Source organism: Suricata suricatta, chromosome 7 (genome assembly GCF_006229205.1).
Source record: "Suricata suricatta isolate VVHF042 chromosome 7, meerkat_22Aug2017_6uvM2_HiC, whole genome shotgun sequence".
Taxonomy (NCBI): Eukaryota; Metazoa; Chordata; class Mammalia; order Carnivora; family Herpestidae; genus Suricata; species Suricata suricatta.
The window spans coordinates 7,210,698-7,238,253 of NC_043706.1; the positions used below are offsets into that span (position 1 = coordinate 7,210,698).

Below are 27,556 nucleotides of genomic sequence, written 5' to 3' on the forward strand. Positions count from 1 at the left end.
TGGTTCTGTGAAGTTTTTTTCCCCCGCATTATTTAAATAATTCCCTTACTCCTTGTGAAAAAACTCACCAAGGCTTACAGTGCTAAAAAATACATTACTTGGCTTTGTCATTTTATCTTTTTTAGTCTCTTGTAATTTTACCATGTTTTCCTTTGTGACTTGTGTTTCTCACCTATCATTATATTTCTTACTTCCATTTATGTCATGCATGTATAGTAACTTGTTCCCTTTGTGTTAATTAACCTTTGTGAATATCAATTGCTTTTCCCATTGACATTGGATTTCCCATTGAAAGACACTGGTACTGCCATCAGTTTGGGTAATTATAAACAATAAGCCTGCTCAAAAAAGTGTCTCCTAAGAGCACATTTCCAAGTCTCTTTTGGGCGAATATACCTAGGAGTACAGTAGCAGGACTGTGGGATAGGAGAATGTTCAAATTTTGAAGGGAACACCAATTTGTCTTCCAGTTGGTTACTGCGCCACCCATCTGCGGAAACCATTAAGAGCAGCAGCGGCACACAGGGGTCCTTTGCGGAGGCTTCCATGACCTGCTTGCACATCACTGCTCACACTCCAACACATGGCAATTCCAGCACAAGTGTCTCTGGGAAATGTAGTCCAGGAAGAGGAGGCGATGAGCTGACCACCTCGTCAGTCCCTGACATGGCTTCGAATTCTTCGAATACTCAAATATCTTTTATCAGGTAAGGTCCCCACACACTCAGGTAAGGTTTCTTACTTTTGCACGCTTGCCTCTTTAGGGAAATTAGATCAATTATCATTATCCTCATTTTATAAGTGAGGAAAGCAGGGCTCACAGTGGTTAAATGACTTGCCCAAGGTCACAAAGTTAGTAATTTGCTAGAGACACAGTGTGATAGCAAGTCTTTTTCCCCAAAGTCTTGTCCTACTTCTAGTATAATTAACCTTTCTTTTCCCAAATAGTCATTCATCCAGCTGAAATTAAGTTTTGTAGAACAACTACATGACTATTGCTCTGTGCTTCCCTCTAAAAACACCAAAAAAAAAAGATCATCACAAGGATCCTGTCACCGGAAGCCTACAGCTTTGAGTTTTCTAGCGGTTGCAGGCTGCACCCTCCCAGAGGCCTCCCATTTCCTCACTTTTTACTCACAGCTCAGTCTATTCACACTAAGTTCACAGGTAATTTCCAGTTGGGTGAATACGGTGGATGGAACTCAGTCCTCATCTTACCTGAACGTTGTCAAATCATCCCAAATTATGACCCATATGTCTTTGTAATCCTGTCTTCAATTCCCATGATCCCACACTGTACTGAGCCTCTTCCTACCAGTTTAATAACTTACATTATGTCTTCTTATCCTCCTCTAACTGGTCTTTCCCTATGGAGGTTTCCCTAACCCTGTCTGCCAGAACCACAATTTTCTTTAAAGACCCAACCGAGGGGCCCCTGGGTGGCTCAGTTGGTTGAGCATCCAACTCTTGATTTCAGTTCAGGTCCTGATCTCAGAGACATGGGATCAAGCCCTGTGTTGGGCTGTGTGCTGAATGGGGACTGTGCTTGAGATTCTCTCTCTCTCTCTCTCGCTCTCGCTCTCGCTCTCTCTCTCTCTCTCTCTCTCCCCTCACTCTCTCCTGCTCACACATGTGTGCGCTCTCTCTCAAAAATAAAAAACCCAAATGAAAGGTCATCTTGGTGAATTTTTACCTAGTTCCCAAACAGAAAGATCTCCTATGATCTGCAAAACCTTATTCTGAGATCTTCAACAGCACTGACCACATTCTACCTTGTATTAGTTGCCCCGTTACCTCAAATCTTACCAGTTGAACTGAATTCCTTTAAGACTCAGTCCTGGCATGTCTTGTCTTCTCCCTTGATAGTCTCATTTTTGGCTGAGTGCTGTCCCCTCTACCTGGAAGGCTCTTTGTTTAATCTGGTTATTTCCCATCATCTTTCTCAGTGAAAGTCACTTTTTCAATAAGACCCCCCCTAACATGAGCTCAGGTCCCTTTGTTATATGGATGTGTGGCACCTGTACTTTTCCCTCCTGCCACTTGTCACAATTGTAGTACTACGTTCAAGTGTGAAATTCATTTCGTTTCTGTTGATTCTACTAAAATCCAAGTCCTGAGATCACAATGTCCAAGTGTGTACTCTTTACGGATATAAGTTCCTTGCATACAGCAGCCCTTCATTAGATGTTTGTGGAGTGAAATTTTATTACTGCAGTGTAAAATCTCAATGAGTTTTTTTAAGTTTATTCACTTGTTTTGAGAGCGAGCGAGAGAGTGAGTGGGGAGGGATAGAGAGGGAAAGGGAGAATGTCAAGCAGGCCCCACACTGCCAGCACAGACCTCAATGTGGGGCTCAAACTCACAAACGGTGAGATCAGGACTTGAGCCGAAGTCAAGAACTGGACGCCTATCCAACTGAGCCACCCAGGAGTCCCTCAATGGGTTTTTAGATGCCATCTCTCATATGACTTGCAGTTGACTAAACTCATTTCCCCCCCCTAACCTCTAGTGCCTGACTATTTGGTGGATCTCATTGCAGAACTGTAAATACATGTGCTTTTAAACATCATCTCTCCAAGATTAAACCCACTGGATTGCATTCTATTTGTCTACGTACACCATCCCTCCCACTTTCATGTCCTCTGATGAGGTGATGATCGAGTCACTGACAAAGTGCCAACGAGGATGAACTAGAGCCGGGGTGCTAAATCCTGCCTCTTAAAACTATTTCTTAGTAGACGACTATGATACTTCGCCACAGATGTTCAACTTGCCAGCTCTATTATTCTGATCAGGGCTGATAACTGAAGGAGAGTCTACAAATCATATACCCTTACATTGAATATGGAAACCTAATCTTTTATTGTTTTATTATTTTTTTGTTAGAGAAAGAGTGTGCCAGTGGGGGAGGAGGAAGGGGGCGGGGAGAGTGAGGGCAAGAGTTGAGAATGGGAATCTTAAGCAGGCTCCGTGCTCACTCAGTGCGGAGCCCAACATGGGGCTTGATCCCACCGCCCTGGGATCCTGACCTGAGCTAAAACCAAGAGTTAGACCCTCAACTAACTGAGCCACCCGGGTACCCTGAAGACCTAGTCTTTTAAGGTCCAAAAGAAATGGCACTGCTATGACACATTTTTACATCACTTCGCTAAACACAAATCCTCTCTTCTCCCTCAATGTAGCCCACTTTTGTTCTTGCCATTTTTCTCTTTGACCAATGTCTGACTTAGAATATTGATAGTCATTTGGACAGCAGAAATTCTCACTACTTCCATTCAGTTCCTCAGGGCAACAAGGGTTTACATCTGCTCCATTGAAGTTCCTAGTTATTGAGTATCTCCACCCCGCCCGAAACCGGTATTTGACTTACAGTTGACTAAGCTCATTTTTTCCCCTACCTAAACTCCAGTGCCTGATTATTTGTTGGATTTCATTATAGAACTGTAAATAGGCACCGACTTATTTCTTTTTCAGGTAAATATGACAACACTAAGCATTTCAGAGATGAGGAAACTAAATCTCAAGAAGTTGGTTTTCTTTATGTGCCTCATCAGGCTTGAGTCCTTGTTCAAAGCATCTATTAAATTAGTGACTGTCAAATTAAAGTACAAAATTGATGGCAATTAATATGGGAATTTCACCCTCCCAGAGCCTAGGAAATTAATATCACAGATTAGATGCTAACTGGACTACATCTGAACTGTTATTCCAGATGAAAGTTCCCTAATGCATTATTAATTCTCTCTTTCAAAGACAGTATGCGTTCTATATTGCTTCAGGCAAATGGAGACAGGACAGATGTGTTATTTGGAAAAACATTGTTACAGGAAACAAAAGTATGCAAATTATGCTTCTTCTATACACTTCAAGACCCATTTTTAAACTGGTAAACTTCTTCAAGGTGACATGCTGACATTCTGAAATAATTTCTCTCATTAGAGCATGGTGACTACAACTCAGGCTTCCGTTAAGGCTAACGAAAGACCACAGAGATGAAAATAGGATTTCAGAAGTGTAGAGTGATTGTTTCTAACCAAGGATTGTTTTTCCTCTCAAACAAATCCAGACAAATACACAGTGACAGAGAGCAGATAATGAGTAGAAGGGACCCAAACAGGGAACTTGCACAACAAATCTGTATTTTTATTTTTGAGAAAGCCACGAAAATTCAGCATGGGGTTGGGTTTCATAGAGAGGTTGGCACAATCTTTGCAAAACTCCAGGATCTTCTAATCTTATTTCCTTTTATATAGGTAAGGGAGTTTAGGCCCAGAGAAGAGGAGTTTCCCAGAACAAAGGGCAGTCATGTTAGAACTCAGACTGGAGCCCAGGGTTCTGCCCCAGGGTCAAGTTGCTTCATCCCTGCCACCCTATCCTGCTCTTGTAAACGTGTGCCCATGATACATAACTTCCATGTAGGATTCCCTGGGTGGGACCGTCCACACTTCTGGCGGCAGCTTCTGTCCTCTCTGGCCTCGCTTGCCTGGTACTCTTAGTTCACTTGTCCAGACAAAGTTCCTTCTGTGTAGTGGGCATTATTTTTACCATCTGTGCGTCCCACAGGGCTGGATCAATACACTCTCCCTTCTAGCAAGCTTTGACTAGAGACGTTCTGAACTTCAGTGTCCTCATTTTTAAAATGGGAGAAATAGGGGCGCCTGGGTAGCTCAGTCAGTTGAGGGTCCAACTCTTGATTTCAGCTCATGTCATAATCCCAGGGTTTTGGGATAGAGCCCCATGTTGGGCTCCGAGCTAGGCATGAGGCCTACTTGAGACTCTCCCTCTCTCTCTCTCTCTCTCTCTCTCTCTCTCTCTCTCTCTCTACCCCTCTCCCCTGCTCACGTACATGCTCTCTCTGTAACATAAAATATAATAAAATGGGAGAAATCAGAACTACCATGCAATGTTGTGATGGAGACCAAATGAGATAAAGCACAAATCGTGTTTATCACACGAAAGACGAGGAGTTCATGGTGATTTGCTATTGCTGTCCTTCATTTCTGACCAGAAGTGCCCACTAGGTTTTCTGAGTTGTCATTTTCAGTGGCTGCTGTTATGAGAAAAGATCCTTTCCAGAACATGAAGAAACAACCTGTTTGGGAATATAATGGGAACCTGTACATCATCTTCACACAAGCAGAATGATCGGAATAGACACCGGATGTTGAGGGAAACTGAAAAGCACTCTATATGTTGTTTCCACCGATGACATTCTGATTTTTTTTGTTGTTGTTTCCTTTGCTCTAGGAGAGTGGTAGGCTAAATCTAGCTCACCTTCAACAATGACCTTGAGATGCCACTTAGGAGCTTCCACCTTTGCATGAGTAAGGGTTTTCCAGAAAAACAATTAGTAAGACACTGACTTGTCTACAGGAACCCAGTTCATCATCCATACTGAGTGCCCTGTGGAGCTGATTGGAAGCCAAGGTGCCAGACGGCTGCATCATGACCAATGGCCAAGGTGAGGTTGAGGTTGATGGATTTCATGACGACACAGGGGTATTTGCAGGCTGCTCCTGGGTTATCAGTCAGATTAAGTCGTTCTCCTCCATAGGTGTCCCTATTTAGAAACTAAGTTAATTACTGAGTTCTGAAACAAATGATCACAAAGCTCAAGTTAACCAACATGAAAACACCAAGTCTTGTGGTGTCTTATGCAGGTGCAGAGTTTAAAGAGTCCACAAGACCACACCCACTTTTTTTTAATTGAAAAGTGGACTTACAATACTGTACTAGATTCACGTATACAACATAGGGACTCAATATTTACATACCTTAGGGAACGAACAAGACCGTGTCCACTCCTGAAAGCAATCGCAAGTTCAGAGATCCCTACGACCACAATTGGGTTCCAGAATTAGCAAGAAGGCCTTCAGTTACACTTTGGTTTCAGTTGAAGGCACCGGAAGCTGTTTTACTGATTGTTGCACTTACCACAGCTGAGAGCTACAGATCAAACTCAGCCAAGGGAAAGGGTGGATGGGGCCGAGTGAACGACGGTATGAGATGTGGACCTCTGGCTATCCTCTTCCCAGGCAGTTGTGATCCACTTTACTTTTCCAGCGCTGATGGGTGACACTGTGCAGGGAGTCTTTCCAAGCCGGGGAGCTGGGGAGCTTGCTCCAGCCTCAGTGTCCAGGGATTTCACTGGGTCTCCATCATCCCGGCCTGAGTGACTGCCCAGACCGCTGATCTCAGGCTCCAGCCCCTCCAGAGGTCCAGCTGATGCATGATGCCAACCCCACTATACATCACCTCGTTTTGAGGCACAAAGCTTTCACTCCAAACTGCGCTGGTGCTCTCTGGCTGTCCAAAGGCCTCCACGTAAACAGAAGCACTTTTCCCAATGTCGACTTTTGACAGCTTTTCTCAGAAAACACATACTGAGGGCTGAGAGATTACCTTCCAAGAAAACAGGGGGAAGGGAGAGTTCTCTACTCCACTGCTGGACAGCTGGTTGTGCCTGAGAATGCTCTCTTGTTCTAACTTCACAAAAAGAAAATCTGTAAGTGTGCTTTATCCATGAAACAAACGTTCCTTAAGCATCTATTTTGTTCTGATCGTCTCTGAAATGTTTTTTCAACACTGTCTCCATTAATCCTCACCGCAGCCTGCTGTAGTGGGCACTTAAAAATTTTTTTTATGTTTATTCATTTTTGAGGGACAGAGAGAGATAGAGTGCAAGTGGGGGAGGGGCAGAGAGAGAGAGAGAGAGGGAGACGCAGCATCCAAACAGGCTCCAGGCTCTGAGCTGACGGCACAGAATCTGACACAGGGTTTGAACCCACGGATTGTGAGATCATAACCTGAGCCAAAGTTGGATGCGTAACCAACTGAGCCACCCAGGCACCCCAGTGGGCACTATTTTAATGGCATTTTAGAGATGCAGAAACTCCAATTACAGAGACAGTGAGTGAGGATGCAATAATCAAGAAATACAGGAGTCCAGAGGTATAAGGAAGAGGCTACAAGAGCCTGTGCTCATCACCACCGTACTGCAAACATACTGCCTTTTCCACGTGAGGTTGAAGTCCACAGGCACGTGCACAAAGAAAGCCAGGTTACTGAATGAAAACTGCCCAGTGCTGCCATTCTGTCAAAAGCACATGTGAATTCAGATCGCCACAACCAGCAACTCATCTTGCTCTACATTTAACAGAAATAAACAGAAGGCAGAATGACACGATGACTTATCATGAGCTCAGGGTGCCCTGATCAAAGAAGGCTGAGTTGACAACAGTATTTCAAATGGCCTTTTTGTCTGGCATCCCAGAGGTCTGTCCACCCTGGGGCACGGCGCAAGAATAAGATTCCAGATGAGTGAAAGGCATGCCTTCCTTTAGAAAACAGGATAAGGGCGATTCTGAAAGGGGAGGTGAGGATGACCAGTGTTTGAGGTTTCAAATACGAATGTCTTCTCAGAAAGAAATATTTAGAAAAGAGAACACATGGATGTTGGGAGCCTGAAAATTGTTTCCCTTAAAATACTCCATGAGAACATGCCCCTTGGGAATCTTCACATACCCCAGGATGCCTTGGATTGGTACCAACTGGTCCAGATGATCCGATTTCATTAATTTTTAAATTCTGGGTACAAATCTTCTGTTAACTTGCTGTGTGACCAATGGTGTTGATGTTTAATAAATATATTGGGATGGGAGTCCTGAAAATGGACTGAACATATGAGGAATTTAGTGTGAAATCCAGCTGAAGAGAGCCTGACATACAGGGGAGAAGAAAGTTATAATTTTTCTGAGGAATGCTAATTGAAGAGATGCGGACCTAATGGTGCTGTGAGAAAGAGGCCGTGCCCCCACCCGGGACTGGGCCAATGATGCCATCTACCCTCGGGCAGCATGGGGGGCGGTGCTTCCACTCGCGGCCATTCTCTGAGGACAGACGGAGACCTCCAGTGGGGCCAGCGGTTTCTGAGAGATGGTGACCGCAACAGCCACACAAGTGACATTGATGTGGAGGAGTAACACAGGCCAGTCCTAAGCACCAGAAGGGGCTCTTAGTGGGAAAACGTCTGTGGGCCCCTTCTTAGGTCTGTTTCTCTCCAGGTGGGAAATTCCTGGAAAAGGAGGAGAGGGGCTCAAGCTGCTCCCACAGAGGAAAATGGCGAGCATGAGCAATGGTGCTCCTATCTGGGTCTAGCTTCATTTTTATGACCATTTCGTGCCTCCACATCCCTCAGGTGGGTGGTCTTGGAAACATCCATTATAACGGTGATTGGAAAGCAATATTAAATACAGATGTTCTCCCATTTTACTGCCTTTAAATTTTATCAACAGGTAACGGTGAAATTTAATATGTAAAACTGCCTTCCTCGGAGGATTATTTGGTAATGATTAGAAACTGAAGGATCTTTCAAGAAATTTGGCCAAAACACAGTCAGTGGCTCACTGTACCTACTCCTCTACAAATATGCCAACTTTCTGTTTTTAATAGAATTACCAAGACATCAAATCTACACCAATATAATGAGTTGAAAAGTGAAAAGTTTAGTTAATGAACCAGTTGGACAACCCCTATGAAAACAAAAATATTCTAGGTTTGAGAGGGCATTTGCTTTGGGTTGGTGCTGGCTTAGCCCACAAGATTGACAAAGCTCTTTGACTATTTGGTTGTGTGTCAGCATTGTTTACACTGCTTACTAGATCACAGTTCTTCAAATGTGGGGCTTGTATGGTCCAAAATAGACACCGACGCCCACTCCTGACACTGTTGTTTGAGGTAACTTTTCAAACTTTTAATTTAGAGGAGAATATGTCCTCCCCACGTACAGAATGGGAAGCTTCCAGATCACAGAGGACACCAGCATCAGCAGGAACAGCTCAGATACAGAGGAAAATAAAACCAAAACCAGAGTTGACTCTAAACATTCTCCTCAGAGGGTATGTTTGGCTTTCTTGTTATCGGCGCCTATAATTAATATTTGGCCAAAGTGCATTTAATAGTAACACGTGGTAGGGGTGCCTGGGCAGCTCAGCCAGTTAAGCGTCCAACTCTTGATCTCAGCTCAGGTCATGATCTCAGGGTCATGACTTGGAGCCCTGAATTCGGCTCCATGCTGGGTGTGGAGACTACTTAAAAAATAAAAATAAAAATATAGTAACACGTGGAAGTGCAAGGTGGAGGAGGGTGAGAGCATGGGCTGGGAGGTCATGGGTGGAGGCACTGGAAAGGAGAAAGTGGGCGTGTTTCAGATTTTAGTTGAAAGAATTTGCCTTTGTTTCCAATGCATGCTCTCCTGTAGTCAGGAGAGGGCATAAATAGAAGACTGAACTTTAAAAAATAAATAAAGAAGGCAGGATGGTTTTGTCTCTGGAAGTGCCTTGAACAAAGCATGTGTTTCTGTTTAATACTGGATGAGCTCCAAATGATGTCTAGATCCTTGTCAAAATGTTTACTTTTCTGTGGGATTTTTTTTTTTCCAGTGGGGGCATTATGAAGCCGTGCCTACAGCTCTGGACGTCAAAGTTGCGGCCAGCCTCCCTCGAAACGCCATGTTTTACCTACTTCCCCATCACCATTCAAACTCAATCTTAGTTTTTTTAAAAATCCTTTTGTGCCTGAGAAAGATCAATCCTGGTATGAAACCAGAAGAAACTGTTGGAGACTTGAGCGAAGCTCACCAAAGCAACTGCTAAGACAATAAATATTGAAAACATGAATGATTCTTTTCATTGGGATACTCTACATGGTATTTGGGGGTCATGTAAAACAACAAAAATAACTTGTTTTCTTCTTGAGCAGTTATGAACTACTGACTTGAATATGCATAACCCCTGGAGAGGGAGGTTTGAAAATTTTAAAAAATGGTTGCTCTATGCTACACTGGTTATTTTATTCAACCCCATAGGCCTATAGAAGGTAAAATACATATGCCATGAATTATAAATATGTCGACAATAAATGAATAACCCTGAATGGTTTTATCTTACATTTTCTCCTGGAAAACTTAACCCTTAATGAAAGCCACACACTATGATGCAAAAGATGACTGAACAAATCTAAGAGGAGAAAAACATGTGCCTGTAGGTAACAGCTATTTAGTTACAAAGATAAAAGAATTTCATAAAAATAAGCAAAAACGAAAGCCTCTGACAGTCACTGTGAAAGGATCTGATCTCTCCCTTTTCAGTTTTTAAAATCCTTCAGATGAATTTCTTTCAACTCTCCCGTCCCCCGGTGGAGGGCTGGGATTGGGATTCCAAAGTTCCGTGCTTTAGTCCTGCCCCGTCCCCCTCTGGACTCCAGGCTTGTGAGTTAGTGCTTGATGCTGTAACAATCACCCCCAGGGGAGCCCGGGTGGCTCAGCTGGTTGAGCATCTGACTTGAATCGGGTCACGATCTCATGGTTCGTGGGTTCAAGCCCAGTTCGGGCTCTGTGCTGACAGCTGGGAGCCTGGAGCCTGCTTCGGATTCTGTGTCTCCCTCTCTCTCTGCCCCTCTCCTTCTCAGCTCTGTCTCTTAAAAATAAACAAACATAAGGAAAAAAAAAAGAACAAACTGTATTTTGAGTTACAACTGCCATGGAAAGGTGGGTTCCTTTTCTCCCCCTCTTCCTCTCCTCTGCTTAAAGCGTGTGAAAGGAGAACATGCTAACACATCATAGGATTGCATTACCATAGTCACCTTAAATTAATGTGAAGAACCCTGAACAACAATACTGATTAGTGCCAAGGAGAGTTTGGAACTCCTCATCATGTTCATAATTTGGTCCCCAAGTTCAAGGGAGAAATAAGACCTTTGGCGTGATTTTTTAAAACTTTTTAAATGTTTATTTATTTTTGAGAGAGAGAGTGCAAGCAGAGGAGGGGCAGAGAAAGAGAGAGAGAGAGAGAGAGAGAGATTTCAAAGCCGCTCCAGGCTCTGAGCTAGCGGTCAGCACAGAGCCCGATGCAGGGGTCAAACCCACGATCTGTGAGATCACGACCTGAGCCGAAGCTGGACGCTTAACCGACTGAGCCACCCAGGTGCCCTGGATGATTTTCAAATCTAGGGTTTTAATTTTTTTTTTAACTTGTACTTGTCAATATGTCACTAATTTTTCATTTGTTAATGCCCGCTCTCTCCAGGGAGTTGAAGCGTTATAGAAAAAGCCTTGTGTGCCTTATCCTGCGTATCCTGCCCGTCTGTAAAATGCATTAGGGGTAAACACGTACGGAAACTGGTCATTCAGGGGCAGCTGTGGCAGGCGCTGCTTCTCACCCAACACTCTCCAGGGCACCTACCGTCTTATCCCTTTTGGTTCCCCTTTCCTTTTCCCTCTGACTCCTGCTTCAGCCACTTTTCTCTAACTTTATTCTTTTCCATTTTATTTCCCGATGGTATCATTAAGGCAGCCACAGGATTTCTCAGCAAACACAGTAGACGTATTGTACGTTTGAGTCATGGTCTATGATGGAAAGTAGTTTGAGATATAAACCAGAATTACTTTATGAAACACTGCAGCTGGTGAACAAAATTAAAAACCACTTTTTGAGAATTTTAATGCCGGCATAGTTAACATACAGTGCTACATTAGCCCCAGATACATAACGGGGCAGTTCTACACGTCCATACATCACCAGTGGTCATCACAAGGGCACTTCTAAATCCCTCACCTATTCCCCCTCCCCCTCCCCCCCCCCTTAACCATTAGTGTATTTGTTCTCTATAGTTAAGAGTTTCTTGTTTGGTTTCTGTCCTTGTTTTTGTCATTGTTCATGTGTTTTGTTCTTTAAATTCCACATGAGTGAATCGTATGATATTTGTCTTTCTCTGACTGACTTATTTAAAAGTAAAACAATTGAGGGGACCCTGGGTGGCTCAGTCGGTTATGAATCCAACTCTTGATTTTGGCTCATGTCAGGCTCTGAGCTGACAGTGTGGAGCCTGCTGGGAATTCTATCTCTCCTCTTGCCCCCCTACCCTGCACGTTTGCTCTCTAAAAACAAATAAATATTAAAGAAGAAAAGCAAAGAAAAACTCTTGAAATATGATTATTCTATCGTATATAGCTCTTCACTTCCAAGTTTCTACCTTGATGGACAGTTTTAGCTAGGTAAGTGCTAGACCTCACTCATGGGTATGAAGTTTAAGATTTAGGAAATATAAGCACTCTTATGTCACATACATAGACTAGATCAGTACATAGGAGGTACAATAGAAGATAAACGCAGCACATTTACAATGCACCCTTCTTTTTTTATTAACATGTTTTTTTAAATTTATTTTTGAGAGACAGAGAGAGACAGCACAAGCAGGGGAGGGTCAGAGAGAGAGGGAGACACAGAATCTGAAGCAGGCTCCAGGCTCTGAGCTGTCAGCACAGAGTCCAACGCAGGGCTCAAACTCACGAACGTGAGATCATGACCTGATCCAAAATCGGACGCTTAACTGTCTGAGCCATCCAGGCACTCCCAATGCACCCTTCTTTAATTTTGCCGAGATCACCAGCATTTAATGGGCTCTGCTTATATGTTTGAATCACTGCAAGATTAGAAGTGCTAGCAACAGTCAAATTTGGAGAGAAGAAGAGATTTAGTTCTGTCTAACACAACTTTTGGCCTAAGTATCATTCTTGGCATTTTAATTCTTTGAAAAATGTGTAACACTACTAATCAATAATTCATTCACAATCACGTTATAAACTGAACAGTATAATTCTTTGGGTTCAACTTTTTGATCCTAGACAGTAAAATTAGACTACACTAACTATAGTCGGAGACAATGACCATTATGTTTCTTTTTTTAATTGAAACGAATCACAATCTGTTTCTAATCCAAAAGTCCAGCTTTACCTTCCATATCCAACCACCTCCAAGCAACCTACTTATGAACTGTAAGGAACTTGGGCTCCATCCATCCTCTGCCCCAGACAGAACTGTAAGAAGCCCTGCTCTAGCTTTCTTACTTTGGAACAAAGCAATGTTCCTCTCCTGGGCCTATTCCTTCACCCTTCTAGACCTGGAACCTTGGAATTCTCTGCCTCAAGGACCCTATACTCTTTTCCAAGGCCAGTGTAAGGAGGCTGGTCTCTAGGGCAGATGGGAAGTACTGCATTGAACCCTAGGCTCAAGGGCTCACACATCTTCCCAGGAGGCTGCCCATGGGAGGAACAAACCTACAGAGAGGAAGACAAAAGGGTGTGGCCCAGAGGCTAGGCCTCCCCTGTTGCTTTCACCAGGGCCCCCACAAAGAACACAGTGTGAACTTACAGAATTGATCACATTGCCCAAACCCGCAGGGCCCAGTTGGGTTTCTGGCCTTTGCATATGCTCTTCTCCAAGTCTGCGGGGTTCACTCTCCTGTTCTCTCCTGAGAGATTTCTCCAATATATCTGATCCCACTTCCTTTGTGAAGATTCTCCTAACGTTTCTGGATGGATCGGGTGTCTTCTCCTTTGGGTTCCTATGGCGTGTTCTACTATTGACCATGGAAATTAACACATCTGACTATAATTATTTATTCACCCATTTGCCTCCTTCTCATGAAAAATGAAGCCAGCAAGACTTACATCCCAATGATGATGCTTCATAAATATTTAATGAATATGTGTTGAGTTAAATGCACTAAATGTGTAGTTTATATATTGGTTATCAGGCTCATTTCTCAGCTGAAATTCTTCAGGCTATGTCTTAGGATAATACTACATTTTTCTTTATATAAAGGAACAGAATGGTAAACCCAAATTAGCTAAGGTATTTTCCAAAGGTGCGTAATTCCAAAGATTTCAACTCTAAGAACAAATGTTTGATGGATAACGTAGACCTCAGTAAAAATGGATAACTGTGCTTCACATGGCTTCAAATGGAAGAGAGATGCCCACAGTTAGAAATATCACCGAGGAAATCTGTCACCCCCGGAGGCTGGGTGCACCCATGGCATCAGGCATTACTACATGCACTTGGGTCAAACTAGAATGTCCCATCCTAGAAAAATGAATTCAAATTGATATCGTTTAAGCTAACCAGCTCCTCTGCCATGCAGAGAAATGGGCGACACTCCCAGAGGAATCTCACAATCATTATTCAAGGCACTTAAGTAGACACCTACATTGCACGGCATAGAGCCTCTCTTTGCTGCTCAAAATTCCACCAGATGCTTACCAGCTCATATTTTGCACCCCTTTACTAGATGCCAAGAACTCCTACAGGTGGTTTACAAGTAGAATTGTTTAATCCCCACAAGAACACACTGAGGTAGAAAGTGAGGAAGAGGATAGTTAGGAAACTTGCCCAAGGTCACTATGGGAGTGAAGCTATGAGTCTTGGAGGTAGGAAGATAAAAAATGGGGAGTCACTCAAATATGCACGGCCACTAGAGCCAAGAGGAGATGGTGGCAGGAGCAGCTGGTCAGTTAGAAGGGCAGGAGGGCACTGAAGGGGCTGGACAAACAGAGAAGCTGGTGCAGGAGATGGAGAAGGTGGCATCAGAAAAGTGGGAGAAGAAACAAGAGCAGTGATGTTCCAGAAACCAACGGAGGGAACGCTTGTGTGAAAGCAGCTCAGCGTTACCAGATCTTATATGCACACCACACAGTTGGCTATGAGGAGGTCCTGAGGTGCGTTTAGGAAGTCTCTGCATAACTTCACATCCAAACTAAATACTGATGGGGTGAGCTGGCGAATGAATGGAAGGCGATCACGTAAAAGTAAAGAAAGAGGGAGCTTTCAGAAGGTACTGAAAGGAAAGGCAAACACAAGGCAGAAGTTTAAAAGATAGGAGAGGTCCAAAGTGTCTTCTTCACAGTGCGTATTTTCCACTTAGGAAGTGGAAAAGAGTCAGAGCAATTTTAAATATGGTGCCAGTTTTATTCACCAAAGCCAATCACTTCCTAAACATATACAGCAGAATCTATGTAGTTCTGGATATTTGATACTCAGTGTCTGGTCATTCACATTAGCATTTCCTGGGAGGTGGTTAAAACTACAAAATCTCAGACCTCCAGGGATGCAGGTGTGTTTTAAAGTTTAAAAACCACAAATCTAGATTCTACTACAGATAATCCAAGAGAAATCTTACCCATTAAAGTATAGTTTGAAATTGTTGTAATTTACTCTGTAGACACACCAGAGTCACATCTAATTTATTTGTAAATATCAGCATTGCTCTTTTTCAAATCCAATAATTAACTAGTTTCAAGTTATACTATCTCAAGTAATGAATTTCACTCTTAAATTGGAATACGATCACATCCATGCATACAGATGGTGTAGATTCACTTGGGCGGATGGCTCTCCCTGCACTGTGCAGGGGTTTTTTAGCTTTCTCTAATTCAGAGCACTATCCAATTACCAGAGATAAATATTTTATGGATTTCTCTCAATAATGATGCTTCCTGTCCTCAAACCTGTCCCAGCTTATGTCATAGGCACATTGTAGTAGAATAAAGGGCTTCATGGGGTTCATCTTACATGGGATGTAGCACGAATAACAGCCAAGAAGGGGAAATGATCGGAGGACCAGAGAGAGGATTCCATAAAAGGAAAACACACACAGAAACAAGCCTTCTCTGCAGGATTCCAATATACACAAATTTCAGCCATCATGGTTTGGTGAAATACCACCAGCCTCCAACAACAGGGTTCAAATTTCAGTTACTGCAATATATCAAATGTGAGTACTTGCTTCAAGTGTAAACTCTGCTGCTAGCTCTTCAGCTCACAAATCTCTATGTAAAAAATAGACATACACCCTATTCAGTGACCAACCGTGACACTTCTTCCGAAGCCTACTGGCGATTAGTCACTGGACATCTGTTATTCTGTGTGTGTATAGACAGCAAAGAACGTAATTGCACTGCTCCCTTATCTCACAGGGAACACCCCACAAAACTTTTTACAAAATGGATAAGTGAGAGGGAAACAGCCAACAAAGATGAAAGCAGAGCCGAGAAATGAACAGTGGTAACACTGGAAGTTAAGCTGGAATCTTCCAGGCATGATTGGCCATGGGAACATAGACCAGACTCTACCACCATTTGAGAGATTCCAAATGTATAACCAATAAAGACGGTGTGCAAGAGAACTTACCAACGAGCATGAAGAACCTGGTCATGATGAAAAGGATCGGGCTGTCCTTGAGGAGGTGACATCTGTAAAAAATAAATTTCACATTAAAAGAATGCACTGATATTTTGTAACATTGAAAGCACAAAGGGGGACATGTCAGGAGGTGATCCAAACTTAGAAGTATGGCAATTTTACTGTGGTTGAGAAGATTTTCATTCCATTAAGTTACACAATGAGAAGGTGGCAAACATGGTTCAAATTACTCTTGACAAGTTTTTATAAAGGGCCAAAGCAATCTAATACTTGATATTTCTGTTTCAAATTATAAAGTACTGAATAGAGTTTTACTGCCTTTTTTTCATTTCCCTATATATTTCTAACTGAAAGTAAGAGCGCTTTTAATGTTGAGGCAAAAAATTGTAAAGGTCACTGATAAAACATATTTTTCCTGTTGATTATTAAAAATGCTTTATGCATTTTCAGTTTGCAAGGTCATTTTTACAATCCCACAGTACTACGCAAAGTATTGGCAGCAGACATGATTGACAGGATGGATGGATGGATGGGTGGATGGCATTTCCTGGGAGGTGGATAGATAGATGGATGAAAGAAAGAAGGGAGGAAAGAGGAACAGAGAAAGAAAGAAAGCAAGGAAGAAAGAGAGAAAGAAAGAAAAGAAAGGAAGGTCTAAAGAAAAAAGGAAAAAAGAAAGAAAAAAGAAAGAACAAATGAAACAACAGACGACAGACAAATGGAGAACTAGATGGATACAGCAGTACAAGTAGAGATTACAGAAAGAGAAATCTAAAGAGAAGAAAATGGTCAAAATGAATTTAGACATAGGGTAACCTTGAACTATCTTTTTTTGAAATTCTTAAGAACCAAGATCAATAAAGAAGAGTATGCCTGCATGTGCACTGGATATCCAATTATGGTATTAGTATGTAAAAAAACATTCAGATTTGGAGATGCCTGGTGGGCTCAGTCTGAGCATGTGATTCTTGATCTTTGGGTTCTGAATTTGAGCCCTAGGTTGGGTGCAGAGAGGACTTAAAAATCTAAAAGAAACCTCCAAAATTGAAAACGTAAAAACAAACAAACATTCAGATTTTGAGTTTGGGTTTATCTTTTAGGTTGGAAGATGATTTACAAGAGATAATTCTATGAGAGTTCTGCCAGCCCCTCTTTGTCTGTAACAAGGAGACCCCTTTCCAACTGTACGTCCCTACTTGTGATATACACAATTCAAATTTTATATACATTCTATTTTTCTAAATTAAATCATACTCAGGCCCACAAGAGAAAACTTCTAGGAACAGAGTATCACTATTTCACTATAAAATAAAAAGCCTACATAAAAATATATAACCATTTTTATATAAATTTCCCATGGATCTATAATATGTTACATGAAGTAAGTAAAAATGAGGTTGGTCTTATGGACTGCTCTTAATCTGTATGGTAGAAAGTGCTTAAATGTAGAAGAACATGAAAATAAAGATATTAATTGGTTCTCTGAGATTATCAAATTATAATGTGAAATTATAATTCAATTATAATATGAAAGCCAATTCTTAAACAAGGATTGAAAACAATAATCTATGGATGCTGAAGATGAAGGAATGCAATTAGTTTAACAATGAGAAAAACTATCCCCTTACCCATAGTTACTTTTCCATATAAAATTCATATTTGTTTGGCAGAGTTTTTCAGCTGTTGAGAAACGGTTGCAGTTTCTCAATGGCTTTCCCTTGCATAAGACCGAGTTGCTATTGGAAAGCCCAGCATCTAGGTTGGCCACGTGACTGGTTCTAACCAGTCGATTAGCAGGGAAAATTGATTTTTATCACTTGCAGGTCGAGGTGATAAAGAGGCTGGTGCAACTTAACCTTTCCAGCAGCTGGGGCCAGGACTTCAAGGATTTGGAATACGGCAGAAGCCCAAGAAAGAAGAGCCCAGGTCTTCATCACTAAGAGAAAATCTGCCTGACAACTGGGAACACCCAGTGTAAGGCATAAATGAACAAGAAATACTCATCACTGTTACATACGCTGTATACAAAATAGATGAAAGACCGAAATGTGAGACTTGAAACCATAAAAGTCCTGGAGGAGAACATAGGCAATGACCTCTTTGACATGGGCTGTAACAACTTTTTTTGAGATAGGTCTTAGGAGGCAAGGGAAAGAAAGCAAATATAAACCATTGGGACTACATCAAAATAAAAGGCTTCTGCACAGTGAAGGAAACCATCAACAAAACTAAAAGGCAACCTACAGAATGGAAGAAGATATTTGCAAATAGCATATCTGATAAAGGGTTAGTATCCAAAATATGTAAAGAACTTCTAAATCTCACAGTCAGAAAAATAATTTGATTTAAAAATGGGCAGAAAAAATGGACATTTCTCCAAAGACCTACAGATGGCCAAGAGACACATGAAAAGATACTGAACATGACTCATGATCAGGGAAAGGCAATTTAAAACTACAATAACCTATCACCTCATGCTTGTCAGAATGGCTAAAATCAATGACACAAGAAACAACAGGTAATGGCGAAGATGAGGAGGAAAAGGGACTCTCGTGCACTGTTGGTAGGAATGCAAACTGGTGTAGCCACTGTAGGAAAAGGAGTGAGGAAGTTCCTCAGAAAGATAAAATAGAACTACCCTATGATCCAGCAATCACACTAGTGGGTATTTATCCTAAGGATACAGAAACACTAATTCAAAGTGATAGATGCACCCCTACGTTTGTAGCAGCATTATTTACAAGACCCAAGAAGCAGCCCCAATGTTCCACTGATTGATGAATGGATAAAGAAGATATGGTATCCATATGTGACAGACTATCATTCAGCCATAAAAAAGGATGAAGTCTTGTCATTTGCAGTGAAATGGACAGAACTAGAAAGTATTATGCTAAGCGAAGTCAATTCAAGACAGACAAATACCACATGATTTCACTTACATGTGGCATTTAAGAAACAAATCAAATGAACTATGAGAAAAAGAGAGGAGGAGACAAATCAAGAAACAGACTCTACATGATAGAGATCAAACTGGTGATTACCAGAAGTGGGTGGGGACATGGGTGAAATGGATGATGGGTATTAAAGAGGGCACTTGCTGTCTTGAGCAACACTCGCTGTATGGAAGTGTTGAATCATTATACCATACATCTGAAACTAATATAATACTGTATGTTAGCTAGCTGCAATTAGAATAAAATCTTAAAAGCCAGAAAGAATATTCTTTATAACTGAAATGGCATGGTGTATTACTATGTCTAATAGGATCTATATAAAAATACTGTTTCTTAGGTGCCATAACCACACACTTTCTAACCCAATGCTGCACACAATAAAATATTCGATAATGATGCAAATATTTCTACACTGTCCAACATGGCAGGCACAACACTCTCGTGGCCAATGAAGAAATAGAACTGTTATTTATTTTTAATTAAACTTGAGTGTCAATAATCATGTGTGGCTAACAACTACCATAATGGGACGCTCAGTTCTCATCTTTAGTAATAACATTCCAACTTTCAACAGGATACAGAATAGTTTTTCAGCATACCTTCCTACTTATTGATAGCCTATGTTCCCGGATCTTGAAAAGTCCAACAAAAGTAAAGGGAGATTTTGGTTAATTACATTTGATTTTCTAAAAAGAAAGAGGGTAATTAACAGTTATCTACATCTATAATCTGGAGATAATAAACATTTTATTTTTCCTTCAGAAGCACATTTGAAGACAATGTTTACTCTTGATCACCACATGGGCAAAGGGCATGGGTTTATCAGTAAAGACTAGAGAATCATATTCTTTGCTATCCTGGGCCACCTGCTGCCTTTTGGATAAATATTGCAACTACACTCCTTTCCCCCCATTTTGTCAATGAAATTTCTCAAGCCATCAAGTTATCCAGAGCTACAAGCACACAGGTTCTTATGACAATTAATATAGTTGAACTCTGAGTATGAGAGTTCCCAGAAATGCACATGGCCAAAGTGTCTCTCTACTTTTTTACAGCATCTTCATAACCACTACACTTGGAGTACTAATATATTCCTGAGGTATAAAACTGGGGTACATCTATGCCCTGCAAACCCCTCGGAGGGAACCCATTGAACCCACTCTCGATAAGGGGGTAATTCAGGTGCTTCACTCTTCAGTCTTCTTCACTTGGCCACCACATGCCTCACTCCCCATCCAGTGGCCCAAAGGCCAGTCTACTGGCAAGTGCCATCTGCACCTGGCCTGAGTGTTGGGGCACCAACTGGTTTCCGCACTCTGGCGACGACATGCATATAGAGAGAAAACTCAAATGTTTTCAAGCAAAGTAAAGCAAATCAAATGTTCTCTAGAGACGCAGTATGAAGTATCAGTTTTTGAATCAAAGAGCAATTCAGTGAGTAAAGTCTGTTGATTTTAATGCTTCACAATTGTTTACTATTTTTCTCTTGGCAATTTCAGATGTTTAGAAAAAGCATTTATTTTGAGAAATGAGTATTTATCACTGTTTATAAAGATACAGAACAAACAAATCTAACCAAGATACTACCCAAAAAGGGGGAGAAAAACCCCAGATGAGGCCCTTGTCAATTTTTAATCGGCAAAGCAAAGAGCATCACACTAATAAAACTTAATTAAATCATTAAATATTTAAGATGAATTTCTAGCTCTAGCTTATGGAATAAATTCCCGATTATGTATTTGAAACCCTATTATGAAGTCTATACATAAAGCAAAATCAAATGTAAAACCAAACAATTTAATGTATTCATCTCAATCAAAAATTCCATTTCATTTATCCTTACAAAATCTAAATCACCTTAGAACACTACACCATCATTTATATTTCCCTCACATCAAGAAACACATAACAAAACGCTGTTATGAATACATTGCCCGTGAGGTGGCTGTACCTTACAAAATATAACTCATTCATTTTACATGTTTCATTTCATTTCAGTAATAATGTATAATAACATTGTCCAATTTACAGTGAATGTCAGATTTCTGGTAGAAAATATAATGTATATTTACTGACTTCATTTTTTTATATCATGCACAACCAACTATCTATACATGTTTATGTCTTCAATGTCCTTCAGGCAAGTGTTTCTTACAGTGAGTAGGTATAATGCTTTGTAAGAAAGGCAGAATCAGATTCACGATTACCTTCTTTGGTAAAGAGATACTGTATCAATTTATGACATGGATTTGAATACATCTCTTGGGTATCCATCTCGCTTATAGAACACTATGTATGTCAAAAGTTTAGCATAATGATACGAGACTAACCAATGTAATCAATGCCAACAAATACCCAAACATAGTGCAAAAACCACCAAGTATACTACTAAGTTGTTTAACCCTGCCCAAGCCAGGGCTGCCGAAGTCACAGACTGTACTCAATTTTTCCCCCTGCCTCTCCCTTACCATCATCCAAATGTGCCAATTCTACCAAAGTATCTTTTGAGCTTCCCCACATCATGTCTCCCTTTCATGACTTCCTTAGTCCAGCCTCCATGGCCCTCCCTGCAAGCAGCCTCCTGTTCTCTCCCTGAGTTTGCCTTTTCCACATTGTTTTATGTTTTTAAACCCACTTAAGAGTTTAGGTTAAACCTGCCACTTCTGGGATGTCTGGATGGCTCAGCCGGTTAAGCATCCAACTCTTGATTTCAGCTCAGGTCATGATCTCACAGTTCATGAGATCAAGCCCTGCATCGGGCTCTGTGCTGTTAGCACTCTTTCCCTCTCCCTCTTTCTGTTCTGCCTTGCTCACACACACACACATTCTCTTTCTCAGAATAAATAAACTTAAAAAAAAAAAACCTGCCTTTTTCGAATCTCCTCAATCCTCTCGTGGGCTCTCGTGCAGAGAAAGCAATGGAAATCTTTGTAAGGAGGAGGATTATTTAAGGGTATAGAGGTCTGTTTCAGTGAAATTACAAATGCATCTACAAATGCACCACATCACATAGCTCCTTCACCTTAAAATGAACCATTAAATTACAAAAATATCTATACGCAGTCTTGTTTTCTTCTTCCTTATTCTTGGCAACACAGTAATTTCACCAAATGCAATGGTAGCTTGAGATAATGGTTTCATAACCAAAAAATTCAGTCTGTAGCTATTTTGTTAGACTGTGCTTACCTATCAGGTATATTAGGAAAAATACATTTTGCTTTCATATTCTTCCTAGAAGTTTCTCTCATTCCACATCTCCTTCAAAGTTCATCATTCCTTAAGGATACAATCTAAATTCATTAACAAGTCACACAAGTCCTTCACAATATGACCCTACAAGATTTCATAGCCCTCACCACAGACACGACGTTCCAGGCAGAAGGCACTATTAGGAACATTTGACTTTCACTTGCTGTCAGGACAGGCTGCCACACCGGCATCCATGTTTTGACACGCTGTTCTACGCACTCTAAAACTGCTCAGTTATTCAGGCTTTTGTCAGATTTCACTTATAGGAAGTAAGGAGATATGCTTAAGACCCTGGGATTATATTTTAGAACCAAACAGATCTGCAAAATAAAGAGGTATTGTCAGATGAGTAGAAAAAAGGCCAAAAGGGAAAGTTAGGAAACAAAACACTCAAGTGCGTTATTTCAAAACTGTAAGGGGACTTTGTATCCTCCAGGTCTAGAGAATGAAATAGATTTTAAATGTGTTATTATCTATTTACCTCTTAAACACCTGTATTGAGTTTTACAAAGAATTGTGGCCTTAGCAATAAGAGACTCTTAAATACAGAGACAGACTGAGGGTTGATGGGGCGGAGGGGTGCGGGAGGGGGAAATGGGTGACAGGCATTGAGGAGGACACTTGTTGGGATGAGCACTGGGTGTTGTATGTAAGCGATGAACCATGGGAATCCACCCCAAAACCAAGAGCACACTGTCCACATTGTATGTTAGTCAACTTGGCAAATTATATTAAGAAAAAAAAAAAAAGAAGAAATAGTGGAACTAGTGGACTTAGTATATCTGTTGCCAGTGGTGTTTTAGACTTTATTTTCTAAACCATTCTTTTGTCTCTAGTAAGAATTAAAAAAAATTTTTTTTAAGTTTATTTTTGAGAGAGAGAGGGAGACAGAGTGTGGGGAGGGGGAGAGAAAGAGATGGAGACACACAATCTGAAGCAGGCTGCAGGCTCTGAGCTGTCAGCACAGAGCCTGATGTGGGGCTCAAACTCACGAGCTAAGACCAAAGATGGATGCTTAACTGACTGAGCCAACCACAACTCCTTTAATTTTTTTAATGTTCATTTATTTTGAGAGAGAGCAATCAGGAAAGGGGCAGAGAGAGGGGGAGACAGAGGATCTGAAGCAAGCTCCGTGATATCAGCACAGAGCCTGATGCAGGGCTCAAACTCACAGACCATGGGATCATGACCTGAGCTGAAATCAAGAGTCAGATGCTTAACTGACTGAGCCACCCAGAGTCCCCTCTAGTAAGGAACTTTTACCATGGTAAAGAAAAGAGAAAACTGATATGGAGACATGATATAAACTCATTGTCAAAGGTTAAGCATTTCAACAAATAACCATTATGTTTATTGTCTAAAGATATGGTTTCAATAAAGCATACTCTCTAAATGTATATAGACAGGGGTTTAAAAAAGAATGTCTGTACTCACATCTTTGGTCTTGTAGTCAAGTAAATTGAAACAAGCTATTAAAATGTTTTCCAGAAATATTTTTTTTCCAATAAAAAACAACTGGGCCACTTGCTGATATCATTATAACACGGAAGACGGGTGTTAATCAGGGACAGCATTCGATGTATTTTAGTGGGACTCCAGCAGACTGGCTACCTCTCTGGGAGTTGGGAGGGGGCTTCTATCCCAATATGGCAGACGGGGGAGGCAGTGAGTATGACTGGTTGTAGAAGGCTCATGCTAGAAATAATAAGAGGCATAAAAAAGCGGGGAGCGTATGCATCATATATGTTACTATTCCATATTCTAGAAAACAAATTTGGGAATCTGAGTGAAAAAATTATCTTTACAATTCAGTATAAAGTTAGAAATAACTAATTTTGCTGAAAACTATGAAAGTTTATATTTGTCAGGCTTTGGATGAAGTATTGTATGAAGTGTGAAGCTATTCAACTAGATACAGAGTCAGATGTATCAGGCTTCCCGTCCATTCTGCACTGGCCAACTCCGGGGAACATGTTTAAACCTTCTTGTACCCCAAGTTGTTTACATATAGAATTGATATTTTTTTAATCTATTTATCACACGTGTATCAACCTCAGTATATTATAATTGATTATGTGTTTTTCCACATAATTAGATAATAAACTCAGGAATTAAGACTATGTCTGATTTGGGGGGCCTGGGTGGCTCAGTTGGTTAAGTGTCCGACTTCGGCTCAAGTCATGATCTCATGGTTCGTGGGTTTGAGCCCTGCGTCGGGCTCTGTGCTGACAGCTAGCTCAGAGCCTGGAGACTGTTTTAGGATTCTATATCTCCCTCTCTCTCTGACCCTCCCCTGCTCATGCTGTCACTCTCTCTCTCTCTTTTTCTCAAAAATAAATAACACATTTAAAAAATTAAAAAAAAAAGACTAGGTCTGATTCATTTTTTTCTCTTCTCCAGAGGGCATAGCAAAATTTTTAACACCACTGTTATCTCACAACTAGTAAGAATAGTGGAGGACTGAAATTTTACATTGGAATTCTAATTCCCCAAAACTGAAAATCAGTAAAGGGTCATCAATTCCAAAAAGTCTGTGAAACACTGAGTCAAACAAACTTGAGTTTCTTTTCTGGAGAAGTTATCAGAACCTTAACTGTCTAAATGTACATTAGGATCATCTTAGAAGAAGTGACTGTCAGTGGCAGAATCCTTGTTACCCGAAGTGATTAGCACCAACCAATAGTTTCTTTCTGCATGGAAAAGTCCTTCAAATCACAACAATCCTAAGCCCCAAAGAAGAAATAAATGCTTCCCTTCACATATGGCCACGGTCTCTACCTCAAGTGGAGTTTCCAACATACCCTCTCTTCTCCCAAAAGCCAGAGCCCTTACACTTTAGCTCTGATTTCTAGATTTCTTTAATGTAAAATCACAAAGAGACAATAGAAAAGAAAGCCGAGTATGGAGTCCTAAGATTTAATTGTTTTAATTGTTTATGTTTGATAGATTATTCCTAATTCCATAGGAATGTTTTTAGACTCAAAGGTCTTACCAAAGTATTCTACTTTTATTGAAACAGCTCTCTTATGACACTCAGATGCCTCTGATTTACATAGCACTTCATTATATATTTGTAACAGCCAGCACCATGGTCACTAACCCGTGTGAGGACAAACACCACTGTCTGTTGGTGAGCAGTAGCAGCAAAGACACTGCAGAAGACCTTGGTTTGAAAGGGTCCTAAAGTGGCTTCTTCCAAATCTAAAACCACCTGTGACCAGTAAGAAGATACGTTATAAAGCTTTTTCTTGTCATATACAGTTTTCTCAAGACTACAGAGCCTGTGATGGTAGAACGCGTGCTTTCTACTTATTTGTATCCCATAGAGTAATAGGGCAATGTTGTATCAAGAAAGAATATTGTATCAAAAGTATATATTTATTGATACAATGTTGTATCAAGAATATATGTTTAAACATGATAAATTAATGAACGTATTACAGCATGAATGATGCCTAAAATATCTTCACTGTAAGATGATCTTGGCCACATTCTGCCATTTTTCTCACTGCCATCCAATGGTTGGCCTCAGGTATCCCAAATTCGTTTTGCATTTTACCAAGTATGATGGAATGAAACAGTTTAGGGAAGTTCAAGGCACTGTCCCACTTGCAATTAAATGAAAGCTGACAATTAGTATTTAGTGAAAGTGACGGCTGTGATTTCAGAAAGGTCCCACTCCAGTCTGTCTCCCAAAAGCATTCAGGCAGTAATGGATGACTTCCAGATAAAGTATCTCTCTTGGGTTCAAAATAAATTTGCGACCCATGAGACACTTACAGAGCCAAGGCAGAAAATATGCTACCTAATTAGGATCTAAAGAATGATCGGGAATCGAGTGGCGACTTTTCTTGCCACTCCAGACCAAGCATTTAAGTCTTTCCTTTTTTTTTTTTTTAAGTTTAATTTTGAAAGAGAGAGAGACAGACAGACAGACAGTGTGAGCAAGGGAGGGGCAGAGAGAGAGGGAGACACAGAATACGAAGCAGCCTCCAGGCTCTGAGCTGTCATCACAGAGACCAACACAGGGCTAGAACCCATGAGCTACGAGATCATGACCTGAGCTGAAGTCAGATGCTCAACCGACTGAGCCACCCAGGTGCCCCTGACCTTCTGTTTCTAAGCGGGGGAGTAAGCAGTAAGGAGCTGACCCTGACACAGTAGCTTGCAAGCTCCCCAAGTGTGTCCGAGGGAGGCCACACAGAGAGAAGTCATCCATAGCAGCTGTCCTCAAAGATGAGAAATGAGTAACTTTATTTCACCAATGGTCCTTTTCCCTGTTGGCTCACACACCCACCTGTTCTTCTTCCTCCTCATTGTCAGATTTTCATACATGCCAGACCGGTTTCAAAAACAAAGCTGTCAGTTACAGGCAGCACTTTTTTATTATTGGTATGAGAAAAATCATTTTTTCCGCCAAACAAATGAAGAGTGTCAAGAATGGGCAGGAAGCAGTACACGTTTGGGAGTTTCTTTTAGGAAACCGGGATTCACAACTTAGAATTTTCACCTTGCTTCACCAAAATACAGTTTCATTTCCTTTTGAGAACTGACTTGTGAAAAATACCAAGAGTCTATGTAAAGAGCATCACATACACCATTTTTATGTATTTGAAAACAAACAGAAATTCTTGAGAGCTTAGTGAAAATGTCACTTCCAGTGTTTCCCCCTTCAAGAAAATTCCTTTTAGCTCTACAATTGCAAAATACATAAATTAGTAAAATAAACAAATATTACAAAGCTATTTTGTCTCAAAGAACCTCTGAGAGCATCTCAAAAGGTCAATATTTCGTTGCTAATACTCAAAAGCAACTTCACCTTTCAACTGACCTACAACAGAAAATTTTCTTCTATATTCATGAGTCATTTGAAACACTGCATTTCCAAATGTCTCCTTCTGAATTCATTACGTAAGAAATTATTTCACGGGAGTCGAAGAGAAATTGGAGACACCTCTAAGCTATACAACCATACTAGCCAGTTTTATAAGTGAACAAAGAGGAGTGTCATAGTCAGGTTGACCATTCCTAACTCTCAAACAACAAATCAACCTTTAAAGATGGTCAGGATTACAATTATGCAGTAAATACCACAAATGCTACATCACAGCTATAAATTACTTTGGAAAATTAATTAATTTGGGAATCATGGAAACGTCCATGGAAAGTTACAAAACGGATACAGGTAACAGGAAAAAAACACCCCACATTCCAAAAATACTCAAGTTGTACTGGAAAGTCAAGTTCTCCATAGCTACTGTTTTTCAAACTTTAACCAACAAGGAAGCCAGATTCACTGGATTCCAGAGAGTCTCT

General features: G+C 40.9%; 1 long non-coding RNA gene across 1 annotated transcript in view; it reads right to left on the reverse strand.

The window, feature by feature from the left end:
• Positions 1 to 16,024: 16,024 nt before the first annotated feature.
• The window catches only part of LOC115296590, a 171,219-nt gene continuing 159,687 nt past the window's right edge, over positions 16,025 to 27,556 (reverse strand). The window contains exon 5 of the long non-coding RNA XR_003910938.1: positions 16,025 to 16,087. This is a non-coding gene — a long non-coding RNA (uncharacterized LOC115296590). The remainder of the gene's footprint in view (positions 16,088 to 27,556) is intronic.